The 12,575-nt window shown below is 42.2% G+C and overlaps 1 long non-coding RNA gene across 4 annotated transcripts; it reads right to left on the bottom strand.

Annotated features, from left to right (window-relative positions):
- Positions 1-517: 517 nt before the first annotated feature.
- LOC137487569 (uncharacterized) lies at positions 518-12,207 on the bottom strand. Of its 4 annotated transcripts, XR_015507092.1 has the most exons (7): positions 11,059-12,176; positions 10,757-10,974; positions 10,510-10,657; positions 8,495-8,550; positions 3,302-3,337; positions 1,472-1,670; positions 518-1,352 (listed from the first exon to the last, which is right to left on the bottom strand). It is a non-coding gene; the product is annotated as an uncharacterized LOC137487569 (long non-coding RNA). The 4 variants fall into 4 exon arrangements; XR_015507089.1 differs by lacking the exon at positions 8,495-8,550 and having other exon boundaries at positions 11,059-12,207; XR_015507090.1 differs by lacking the exon at positions 8,495-8,550 and having other exon boundaries at positions 10,510-10,654.
- Between the last annotated feature and the right edge of the window lie 368 nt (positions 12,208-12,575).

The raw sequence follows: 12,575 nt of genomic DNA, 5'->3' as shown, positions 1-12,575 counted from the left end.
AACGCCTCAAAACGTCTCTTGCACCAAGCTGAAACTACCAAAAGACTATTGTGCCGCGTCTTGCGCCACACTGCGCCGAGTGTATGATAGGGCCCTATATGTTCATTCATTCATTCATTTTCTTTTCGGCTTAGTCCCTTTATTAATCTGGGGTCGCCACAGTGGAACAATTCGCCAACTTATCCAGCATATGTTTCATGCAGGGGATGCCCTTCCAGCTGCAACCCATCTCTGATAAACATCCATACACACTCATATACTACGGACAATTTAGCTTACACAATTCACCTGTACTGCATGTCTTTGGACTGTGGGGGAAACCAGAGCAACTGGAGGAAACCCACGCGAATGCGGGGAGAACATGCAAACTCCACACAGAAACACCAACTGACCCAGCCGAAGCTCGAGCCAGCGACCTTTTTGCTGTTAGGCGACAGCACTACCTACTTCGCCACCATGTCGCACACATTAAATGTTCTTTATTTATATTATTAATAACAATAATGTCATAATAATAATAGGTAAACATGAAAACAAATAACATTTATTTTTTACAAAACAACAACGCTATCTCAACAAGTAAAAGAAAATAACCCACATTGGTAACACTGCAGGCAAGGCAACACTACACGCTATGTACCATTCATTAAGCATTAGCAATAGCTAATTCATTTTTCTTGAAAGTATTCTTGACTTATAAGCACATGCATAGTGTGCCTACTTGTGTTTTTATGCTTTCTTAATGATTCGTTTTTCATTACTAAATTAAGTAGTGTATTATTTAAACATCGGTTATTTAATAGTTGTTTTTTTAAGATCATACAAAATGTATAATTAAATGATTAATAAAGTAATTTGTATGTTAATAAATGCTTAATTCAACTTATCCAGTTTTGCGACCTAATAAAGTTAATAAATAATTATTATCATATAAAGTAATAGGGTATGTAAATGTTAATAAAAAAAAAACAATTGCCTTAATCTTGATCCTAACTAAAACTAAAACTAAAACACTAACTATTCTTAAGTAACTGGTTTGTAGATGATGCAATACGTCATTTAGTAATGTAAAATAAATTATTGACAAAGTATGAAAACAATCGTTATGCACATTATACATGCTATGTTTATAAACTGCTTACCAACATCTATTAACATAGAGTTAATGTTTAACAAATTATGAATTCATTATTATTATGCTAATGCTTAATAATACTTAATAAATGATTCATAGTGTGGGTATTATAAGTGTAACCAATTATTTCCCGTAATGTAACGTCCAGCCTTTACAAATCTGGCCTGCAGCTCTGGCTCCTCCACATTGCTTTTCACCAGCCACTCCTTGAAGCAGGCTAAAAAGAAAATGTACAGATAAGCAGTGATGTTTTGTCCTACCAGAACAAAGACACATTTATTACTTCATATCTCAGTACTTGGCATTTTACAAAAAAAAACTTGTGGCTACTGCTACCTTTAGTGTATGTAGTTTTTGTGGGGTTAAAGGCTTCTTTGTAGTTTTTGTGGTGGGGCATTCCTTCCCTGTAAGACATCTCTCCCCCAGAGTTTTTGTATCCCAGAATGCCAACAAATAGAGAATCCCTAGTGTTTTTCTGTATTGCTGTCCAGGTCTCACTGCAGGTTTGGATGTCCTCAAGTCTCACCAACTGAATCTGAGAGAATTAGTATAATTAAAATAGGATTTTACATATGCACATAAAAAAAAAACTGTATATAAAAATTATGTAAATATACTTCAAATACATATACAAACTTGATTCCTAAAAAATTGGGACACTGTACCAATTGTGAATAAAATCTAAATGCAATGATGTGGAAGCTCCAAATGTCAATATTTTATTCAGAATAGAACATAGATGACATGTCAAAAATAAGTTGATTTTATATTTCATGGCATCAACACATTTCAAAAAAGTTAGGACAAGACCATGTTTACCACTGTGAGGCAACCCCTCATCTTTTTACAACAGTCTGCAAACATTTGGGAAATGATGAGACAAGTTTCTCAAGTTTAGGAATAGGAATGTTCTCCCATTCTTGTCTAATATAGGCTTCTAGGTGTTTGACTGTCTTAGGTTTTCTTCGTCGCATCTTCCTCTTTATGATGCGCCAAATGTTTTCAATGGGTTAAGGATCTGGACTGCAGGCTGGCCATTTTAGTACCTGGATCCTTCTTCTATGTGTCCATGATGTTGTAATTGATGCAGTATGTGGTCTGGCATTGTCATGTTGGAAAATGCAAAGTCTTCCCTGAAAGAGACGACGTCTGAATGGGAGCATATGTTGTTTTATAACTTGGATATACCTTTCAGCATTTATGGTGCTTTTCCAGAGGTGTAAGCTGCCCATGCCACATGCACTCATGAAACCCCATACCATCAGAGATCTAGGCTGAACTGAGCACTTATAACAACTTGGGTTGTCCCTGTCCTCTTTAGTCCGGATGACATGGTGTCCTAGTTTTCCAAAAAGAACTTCAAATTTTGATTCATCTGACAACAGAACAGTTTTCCACTTTGCCACAGTCCATTTTAAATGAGCCTTGGCCCAGAGAAAATGCCTGCGCTTCAGGATCATGTTTAAATATGGCTTCTTTTTTGACCTATAGACTTTTAGCCGGCAACGACGAATGGCACGGTGGATTGTGTTCACCGATAATGTTTTTCTGGAAGTAGTCCTGAGCCCATATTGTGATTTTCATTATAGCAGCATTCCTGTTTGTGATCCAGTGCTGTCTTAAGGCCCAAAGATCACAGGTATCCAGTATGGTTTTCAGGCCTTGACCCTTACGCACAGAGATTGTTCTAGATTCTCTGAATCTTTAAATGATATTATGCACTGTAGATGGTGATAACCTCAAACTCTTTGCGATTTTTCGCTGAGACACTCCTTTCTGATTTTGCTTCACTATTTTTTGGTGCAGCATTGGGGAAATTGGTGATCATCTGCCTATCTTGAACTCTAAGAGAAACTGCCTCTCTGAGAGGCTCTTTTTATACACAATCATGTTGCCAGTTGACCTAATAAGTGGAAATTTGGTCCTCCAGCTGTTCCTAATATGTACATTTGACTTTTCTAGCCTGTTATTGCTACCTGTCCTAACTTTTTTGCAATGTGTAGCTGTCTTGAAATCCAAAATGAGCAAACATTTGGCCTGAAATGTTTATGAGATTTTTAAATTATTGCATTCCTTTTTTATTCACAATTTAAGAGTGTCCTAACTTTTTTGGAATCAGGTTTGTAGATTTCAGATATCTTTGAGTAGTATTTTTGTTGGACATACTTTGTAAGATGCCCTTTGGTTTTGGTTTCCCAGGGTCTGTGAAAATTAGAAAAAGAAAAAACAGCACAAATGACTGTAGATGTAAAACATGGAAAACACAATATTCATTGTAAACCCTCAACAGTTACAGCTGAAACACTTTAACAATATGTAAAGTCTTTGCCAATCCTAAAGCAGTGTACTAAAATTTGAATTTGGTATATGCAAAGGATAAATAAATAAACCCAAGCATTCAAAAACACTTGTCCAGATCTTTATGCATCTATCCTTTTTTGTATCTTGGAATTTATCTTTGATCAAATTTTTAACACTGTATGTATGTAAGGCAATTTGAGATTCTACTTTTAAAAAGCTGCCATACAAAATAAAGTTTATCACTACTGTTCATTATTCCCAGATCAAATTAAATTTATAATGCCTTCAGCGTGCCCTGGGTCTGTGCCTCAGATGGTGCTTAACATCGTGATCAGATGCCCAAACCATTGTTCCTGACTTGCGGGGGTGGCCAAAAGCAAAACCAGGTATTTATTGAAGAAGCTTGGGTATTGATGTGCACTGCAAAGTAATGCTATGCAGATGTTGTCTTTGCTTATCTTAGTCTTTGTTTAGTGAAGTGAAGTATGGTTGAAATTGGTCCTCTGCATTTGACATAGACACAGTTTGGGCAAATGTTGCTTCTAGGCTTCTAAGGGGGTGGTGCCAATTAGGGGTTTAATGCCTTGCTCCGGGGCACTTCAGCTGGGGCATCAAAGATGGAGAGATTCATTTATCTTCATTTCCTGCTAGGACAAAAAATTGAACCAGCAACCTTTGGATCCAACTCAGTACCCCTTAGGCCACTGCTGTGTCAATGAAGAACCTGAACAGAAACAAAATGTAACATGGAGTTAAACTTAGGACATAGACAGGTTACAATGTTTCTGCAGTTTCCATGGCAGGTGGAAGTCCTTTCAGGGTAACCAGACTACAGACCTTTGAAAATGTATTCACAGCGACTAATATGCAGTTATTCTGTTATCTGATGTAGATAAGTCTGTGACAAAGTTGACTCTTAAGTGTTACCAGGGATGCCAAGGAATGGGGAGAGGACTTTACCATATGGTAGATGGCTGGGTGTTTTAGCCATGGCGCATTACAGACATCCTCTCAGGTACGTATTGAGGTCATCGGCCATTCCCAGCCACCAGAAGTGATCTTTTAGCAGTGAGAGGGTTTGATTGGTCCCAGGATGACCAGTGTGAAGGAAGGTATGTGCTGTACAGATCTTTCTTTTTTTTTTTTTCCTGAAATTGAGTAAGGAAGGGGCCCCCACCTGGCTTGTCTAGGTTTTAGTCATTTGTGTTTCTGTGGATCTGAATGGATCAGGAGAGGAGTTGATTTAAAGGTTCTTGGAGAGCCTTCATGACTGCAGAAATTTCCGGTGTCCAGGACAGTAATTTGGGCTTATTTTATAGAAGGGAAGTCAATGATGCTGTGATGGAACTGTAACCAAATTTGGCAAATTTGAGAAACCAAGGAATCATTGGAGCTCTTTGACTGCTTCAATTTTCCCCTCGTCCATCTTAATGCCAAGGAAATTGATTTGATAACCCAGATATTGGTTAGTACTCTGGTGGAATGCACTTTTCTGCTTTGAGGTAAAGCTGGTGCTCCCTAAGCTGTTGGAGGACCTCAGATATGTACAGACAATGTTTTGCCTCGTTCCAGGAGTGCACCAGGTTATTATCAATGTAGACCAGCACAACCAGCACAGAGAAGATGTTAACTATCTGTTCATGAGCAGTAAGGAAATAGATTTTACCTCTGGGCACTGGTTCATCAGATATGAGATTGATGGTGCAGTCCTATGTTGTGTGAGGTGGTAGTTTGGAGGCTATTTTAGCTTTTTTTCCCATGGGAAATCGATGAAGCTGCATCTCCGAGGCAAGTGAACATTGCAGGAGGATTCCATTTCAATCATCTGCTGAACTGAACGTGAAGACTGATCCTGACAAAGAAGTGACAGGTGTGGAAGCAGTTTCAGGTGCTTGTGTTGTGGTGATAGGGGGATGAGAACATGTCAAAGCAAATGAGACAGCTCCTGGAAGGAATCCATGTCTGTGTGATTTATTATGGTAAGGTCTGGTCTTCTGTAATGTGGAGTTAGACTCAGGACACAGACATGTTAGAATCAAGCAGACAGATTTATCATTGCCGATAATAATGTAAATATAGGCAGGTGAGTATTGCCATGTAAAGTCTTTAAATGTAATGATGATAATCCTAATATAAAGTCTCTGAATTACTACATAGCTGGATGTCTTGGAATGATTGAGAAGGTTTTCTGGGAGCTGGTATCAAGAGCAAAAGGCAGGTAAGTAGTGATGTGCGTATTGATACTAAAATATCAATATCTCCGATACCAGCTTTGTATGTTCTAGAAACACTTATCTCATCAAAATATTGATATTTCAGTAATTTGGAGCAAATATTTAGTTTATTGGAAATAGAAATAAAGTGGAAAATTACCACGAATACCCTAGTTTATCTGAATAATGCCAACTTGTTCTTCCGCCTGCCAAGTCATGTGCGTAATATGGCACTGTTCAACTGCAGAGCTTGCTAGCTGGCCAATCAGTCCACTGGCACATGTTGTTCAGTCACGCTATCATCGGATATGGGTAATGTAATGTAATGTATTTATATAGCGCATTAATCGTGTATGGCCATACACCCAAAGTGCTTCACAATCATGAGGGGGGATCTGTCCACATCACCACCAGTGTCCAGCATCCACTTGGATGATGCGACGACAGCCACAGGACAACAGCGCCAGTGCGTTCACCACACACCAGCTATTGGTGGAGTGGAGAGACAGTGATAGAGTCAATTCGGTGTATGGGGATGATTGGGAGGCCATGATCGTAAAGGCCGGGACTTTGGCCAGGACACCAGGGTTACATCCCTACTCTTTACGAGAAGTGTCATGGGATTTTTTTATGACCACAGAGAGTTACGTCCTCGGTTTAATGTCTTATCCGAAAGACGGCACCCACTGACAGTGTAGTGTCCCCTTCACTTTTACTGGGGCATTAGGACTCATGCAGACCACAGGTTGAGTGCCCCCTGCTGGCCTCACTAACACCACTTTCAACAGCAACCTAGTTTTCTTAAGTGGTCTCCCATCCAGGTACTGACCAGGCTCAGCCCTGCTTAGCTTTAGTGAGTAACCGGTCTTGGGCTGCAGGGTGACATGGCTGTGGCTCTGTCATTGGATATGGGTGACCGCAAGCGAAGATTTTGTGGAGCTACTTCACTTTCATAAAATGAAACAATGCTGTTTGTGACACATGTAACAAAACAGTGAGATACTGTGGTATTACCACAAACCTAATCAAACACCTACATAAAAAACACAAGACAGAATATGACTACATCATGTGGTCAGAAGAGGGGGAAAGGAGAGGCACAGGTGCTGCAAGGGCAAGACAGACATGACTTTCAGAGTCCTTGGGTGCATCAGGCAGGCACTATCCAGGTCCAGAGGGACAAAAAGTGGCGATTTGGCTGTATTTTGGTGGCTTGGGTTTTTGTGACAATGATAAAACAAAAGAAAAAGGTTCGGATCGGATAGGAAACCGGTGATATCGCACATCACTACAGGTAAGTAGACACACTAGAACTCAAGGCACAGAAAAAGATCTGGAACATTGGAGCAGTAATGCAGGCAAGTAGTATTAACATGGGAGATTAGTCCTTATCCACAGGGAGACCAAGCAAAGTGCTAGTGATGACTGCTTTTATCCTGTTGCTGATGATTGGTGAATAGTGCTCAGGTGTGCATGTGCTCAGAGTTCAGGATATTGTGAACGGTGGTGAGTAGATGAGTCTGGTGTTTCCATGACACAAATACACCAGGAGATGAGAGTAGAAGGATCATCAAACTGTAATGAAAAGACAACACACCAAGGGTGCGGGCAAAATAAGGACAGTTTATTAGGCACAAAGTCAAACAAAGGCAGGCTGCCGCATGCTGGACTTCGGCTGGTGAGCAGCACAAAAAGGCTTACGACAGCTCAGGGTGAGTACAATTTGAGCCCGCAGAGAAGGCTTGCCAGGGGGCAGATAAGGAGAGCTGGTGAGAATGTGATCCTTAGCAGAAACTTTAGGGTTGGTGATTGTTAGGCAAAGCAGAGTACAAGTAAGCTCTGATAAAATATAACACTTCATGCAAGACAGGACTCAATCAGACAAGACAAACTACAGAAAACAGTATTTAGTGAACACAGCACGGTTAACGTGAACGTACAACATGAAGGGTAATAATCTGGCACTGAGATCGAGAACACAGAGGTAGAAATACAGACACTAATCAGCTACGAGTGACAGCAGGTGCCATAGCAATGATTGCAAATAGAAATGATCTACAGCTGAGAAGGAAGAAAAGCTCCAAACAATGAGAGATAATTAATTAAATCAGACCTGGCTCATGACACAAATGAGAAGATGATGGAGACAACAGGAACGAGGAGCAGATATCCAGGAGCAAAGCTGTGGTCACACTAGAGTTTGTGTATGCAAAATTCTGTCGTATGGTGCTGCGAAAAGGAGCGGGAATAAACAAGATCATTAGACAAAAAAAAGCGAGCGATTGCTCCATGTTTTAAATTTCTGTCCAGAGAGGTTATGTTTTGATCCTCGATTGGTCTCGTGCAGTCAAGTGATGCGATTTTGAGGTCAAAGTTCACCAAGCTTGAACTTTGCACCGCAGCGAACTGCGAAACAACGCATGACCCTGCATTTCTGGTCTGACGCATTCGTGTGCGTATGAATGGAAGTCTATGGGGAGAAAAGTGTGACCTCAGCTTCAGTCAGGTGAGTTTAGGGAGTGTGTAGACCAGCTGTCACATGTCAATGAACTGAAGGTGAGTGGCTTTTGTTCAAGGCTTGATGAGGGAGTGCACAGGTGATGAGTGTAAGTAATCAGATGATTGTGAATGGATGTGCTGGGTCTCAGGTGAGGGCATGGACTGTTGTGAATGCTTGTCTTTCAGGGGCAGTGTCATGCCACCTAGGAGCAAATTTATTGAGTTGAGTACAATGTAACTTTTCTAGAACTCATTGATCTGAGATATCTAATCTCTGGGAATTCAGGATCTCTTCTCTGGCCAAGATACTTCAAGCTAGAACCCCCGAGAATCTTATTAAAATTACCAATCTTAAATACAGCACTTCAGTCGAAAGGGTATTCCTCTCAGCTCCACAATCTTCTGCGGCAGAGGGAGAAAAAATATACAGAGTGAAAACTGAAATTGTCATTCTGCCTCTGTATAGTTAACAACAAAGCCGAATTACTAATACTGTACTCCACCATCATTTTGCCAACTAGGAATCCCTACTAACACTACAAGTTTCACCCGTGTACATCATGCCCCCTATCCTCAACCCACCAACTGTTCAACCGAACTGTATCAACCTAGAAAAAACCCAAAAGCCACCAATAAAAACATCTCCGCCAACCAAAAACCATCTAGACCACACCTTCAAGAAACCAGAAACACCCCAGCCTTAACATCACAACAACAATTGGACATGTCCCTGGACAACACTTATTTCTACAGAATGCCCCACCATTCACCCTGTCCACTGCCACACCTCTCACTGTGCAACACAATGCTTCAGCTCTGAAACCACCTCGTCTCAAATGCTGTCAAAGACATCCTATAAGGTGCTGACATTGACCTCACCACACTACTTTCACCAAGCACACCCACTAAGACAGAATGACACGTTGATTGCAGAAAATTCACTTTCACCCTTAAATCATCCACCAGCACCCAAACTTCACATAGCTTTTTCTAGATTCACCAAAATCATCTGTTTAGTATTCTCCCATAGAAGGCACGAGCTAAAGGATTACATGGCCATCATCTCAAAACTCGCTCTCCTATGGGTACACTTATGTCTATAGCTTTTTATTAACTATTCTTCACTAAATGCGCCATCCGTGTAATTCGGTGGAATCAGTGTCCTTATTGGGGGCTTTGGACACTGATTTCCACAATAGAGCTTTTTTAGGTTGCTGGAATCTCTCCTGCTCGGTTTGCCATTCCAGTCTCTATGCTTCCACTTCCTGTTCCTTTATCATTCCTTCCTCCAAGAAGTCAAGCCTGACTCCTGAGCAACCATCGGCTGACCTCCTTATGCAGCTCAGAGGACAGAACCGTCCCAGGAGATGCTTGCTGTTGTAAAATAGGAATCATTTTTTTATTATTTTTGTTTCTTTTTCTTTTAATCAAACAATTATTTGTATTGGTCATTTAAGGGTCATATATTAACTGAATTTCTAATGTTGTGTGTGAGTGCTGTGCATACTAATTAGCATTTTTGCAGAAGTAGATAGATGAGGGTCCAAAATAAAATTCAGCTCTGCAGAAACTTCCTGTCTGAAGAGAGGTGTTAAAACTGAACACAAAACACAGAAAGATGTATGCTTTGTTGTTGTGCAGAGAATTCGTAGAAAAAGAGGAAGTATGTCGAAGGTGCGGCCAATGGACTGAACAATGACTGACAAGTAACGTTACACCAAAACTCCACCTGTTAAGATCGGTTGTGTATATATGCTGGAGTCAGGAAATGTATGTTAGTTGCGAACCTCTTGAATGTAATTCTTGTATTACATTGGGGTAACGTAACCCAGAGCTCTGTCATCGAATTATTCATTTGTATCCAATAAATTGTTACGATTTTTGACATTGAAGAAAAACCTCTCCTGACCTTTTCTCTTGAACACGCATGGAATTGGCTAGATATTCCAACATTGCTAATACCCAGAGTTGGACCATAGACCAGATGGCCATTTAAACCAGGCACAGACCTAGACAGTCTTATCAAGGATGCTTTCTACTTGTGCTGCAACAGAGATGATTTGTCATAATAGGCTTTTAACCAAGGCAGAACTTGGACACAGGATCCTGCATGCCACTTTTAGCAAACCGAGACAGGGATGATTTGTCCTGATAGGCTTTTAACGAAGGCTGAACCTGGACAAATGTGTCCAACATGCCCCTTTTAACACACAGAAACAGGGATGATTTGTCCTGATAAGCTTTTAACCATGGCTGAACCTGTACACGGGCGCCCCGCAAGTCACCTTTAACACACAGAGACAGGAATAATGACCAGCCCAGCCGAATAAAGATACAGCATAGTGATAAATATCAGAATACCATATGATCTTTGTTGTTTTTTGAAAATTTAGGAAGATTCAGAGTCATCTATTGGCTTGAGCGGCCATGCCCCAAAGAGCTGTGTCTTGGCCCCCTGGCTTTTCTCCTTTGCAGGCGGCCATAGCAAAGTCCTCCTGCTGGTGCCCTCCTGGAAAGAAGAGAAACAGTAAGACTGGTTAGTTAGCCAACATGACATGCCCTGCTGTTCAAACCCATGATTTGGCTAGCAAAAGAAGAACTGACTTACCAGGGGTGACCTGGGACTGTCTGCCCTCTTGTGCCCCTTCTTTGGGTGGCTTTCTTTGCTCATCACCTCCTCCTCCTCCTCCATGGCCGTCTAAAAGAGTTTCGAGTGCTTACACGCTTGCAGAAGGCCCAGGTGAAGTGTGTCGAATTTGTCTGAGGTTGAAGTGTCATGACACATGAAGTATCACGGCGATCCTCTGAGGAATGTGCATTCTTCGCCTGCATCAGACAGATAGACGGAACCTTTTAGGATCAAAGCTACTGGCAGTCATGTGGCTCCACGGGCATAATATGTATACTCACGTGTGTTGTGATGGCCGTCCCTACGTCGGTGAAAGTGGGTCTCCTTGGAAGCCCTATGCTGGACTACGCAGATTGAAAATATTGATTCAGGTTCCTGCAGGGATTGGGTCTGGAGGTTAAATAAATAGGTGGCCTGCCTCCCACCAGGGAGACCAGCCCGCAGGTCCAGGAACCTCTGGAACCAGCTGTATTCTTCCTTGTTGAGAGGACAACTGGCCACCGCTGTTTGTCTTATGTGTGGTGATATGCCATGCAACAAGCAGAGAGAGAGATACAGAGAGAGAGAGAGAGAGAGAGAGATGGTGTGCATACTACTTTCCCCCCACCCAGAGCAAAAGAGTCACAATTACGTTGATGACATAGACTTGTCTTGGCTTCTGGAGGCCTCTTCGACCTCCTGGTTAGACTAAACACGCCAAAGCGGTGTCGTTGGATGGAAGTCAAGAATCCATAAAACCACCACAGGAGTATCTGAGGTGGACTCAAGCTGATCTGGCAAAGGTAGTATCCCCATAAAACAGTGATTAGACAGATTTTTTAGATCAACAAACCCTAACCTCAAAAACCACGAATGGCTTAACAAAGTTGGTGCCAAAATCAAAAAAGTTAAAAAAAAAGGCAGTGTAGCCACCTTTCCTCATTCAGGAAACCTGAATGGGGCATGGGGGGGGGGGGGGGGGGGTGAGTACACTCTGACTTGGTCGGGGGAAAACACTCACCTAGAAGGGCAGGGATTCTGCCAACTCTGGCAGCAGCATACCAGGCTGGCCTTGGAGATGAACCTTCCTTCTTCCACCTGCTTGGTTTGCAATTTGGCACCACCACATTTCGTCGTATGCCAAAAATATCTCCCGCCTTATTACCACCAAGGCACTACCGGAAAAGCGACAGGATGCCTGTGGGGTTTCCGATAGGTAATCCAGGAACTGGGCTACGTTTTTCAGGTAGTGCTGTCTGGTTCAGGACAAGGAGGCTCGGTGGATTGGGATGCCCTTTCGTCATCTAACACCGAAAAGCCTTGACCCTCGCCAGCTTGGGGGTCACGTTGGTTCTCATATGACGTTGCTGGATGTGAGACCACGGGGGCCCCAGATAAGTGGACCTCAGCCAACGCAGTTCTTGTGCTACTTTTCAGCGCTTCGCTTTTTCCATGGCATCCTACCGGGCCAAGGCATAGAGCTTGATGTGTGCCTTCAGGTGCAATTCTAGCCAGGCTGGTGTCCACCAACAGCCAGGCACCGGGCATGGCGACTTCCATGTGTACACTTGGCCAGAAGCCAGTTAGAGCACAAGCCCTTTCTCTTCTGAGTTTGCAGCCTTGTGAACCACTGACAAGTGCAGAGCTGGCTGTACATCTTGAGGCAGAGTGCGCATTCAGCCATGACTGTTGGAGACAAATGTCGTGGGGGCAAGAAACCCACACGCCGCATGGAGCAAGCCAAAACAAGGCATCCCCTTTCGCATCATGTCATGTTGTTGGTGTACCACTTAAAGGGGAAGACACCCACCGCCCCATT

The sequence above is a fragment of the Danio rerio genome, chromosome 14, assembly GCF_052040795.2.
Source record: "Danio rerio strain M-AB ecotype USA chromosome 14, GRCz13ab, whole genome shotgun sequence".
In the NCBI taxonomy this organism is placed as follows: Eukaryota; Metazoa; Chordata; class Actinopteri; order Cypriniformes; family Danionidae; genus Danio; species Danio rerio.
This window is presented reverse-complemented; position numbering and strand designations above follow the sequence as displayed.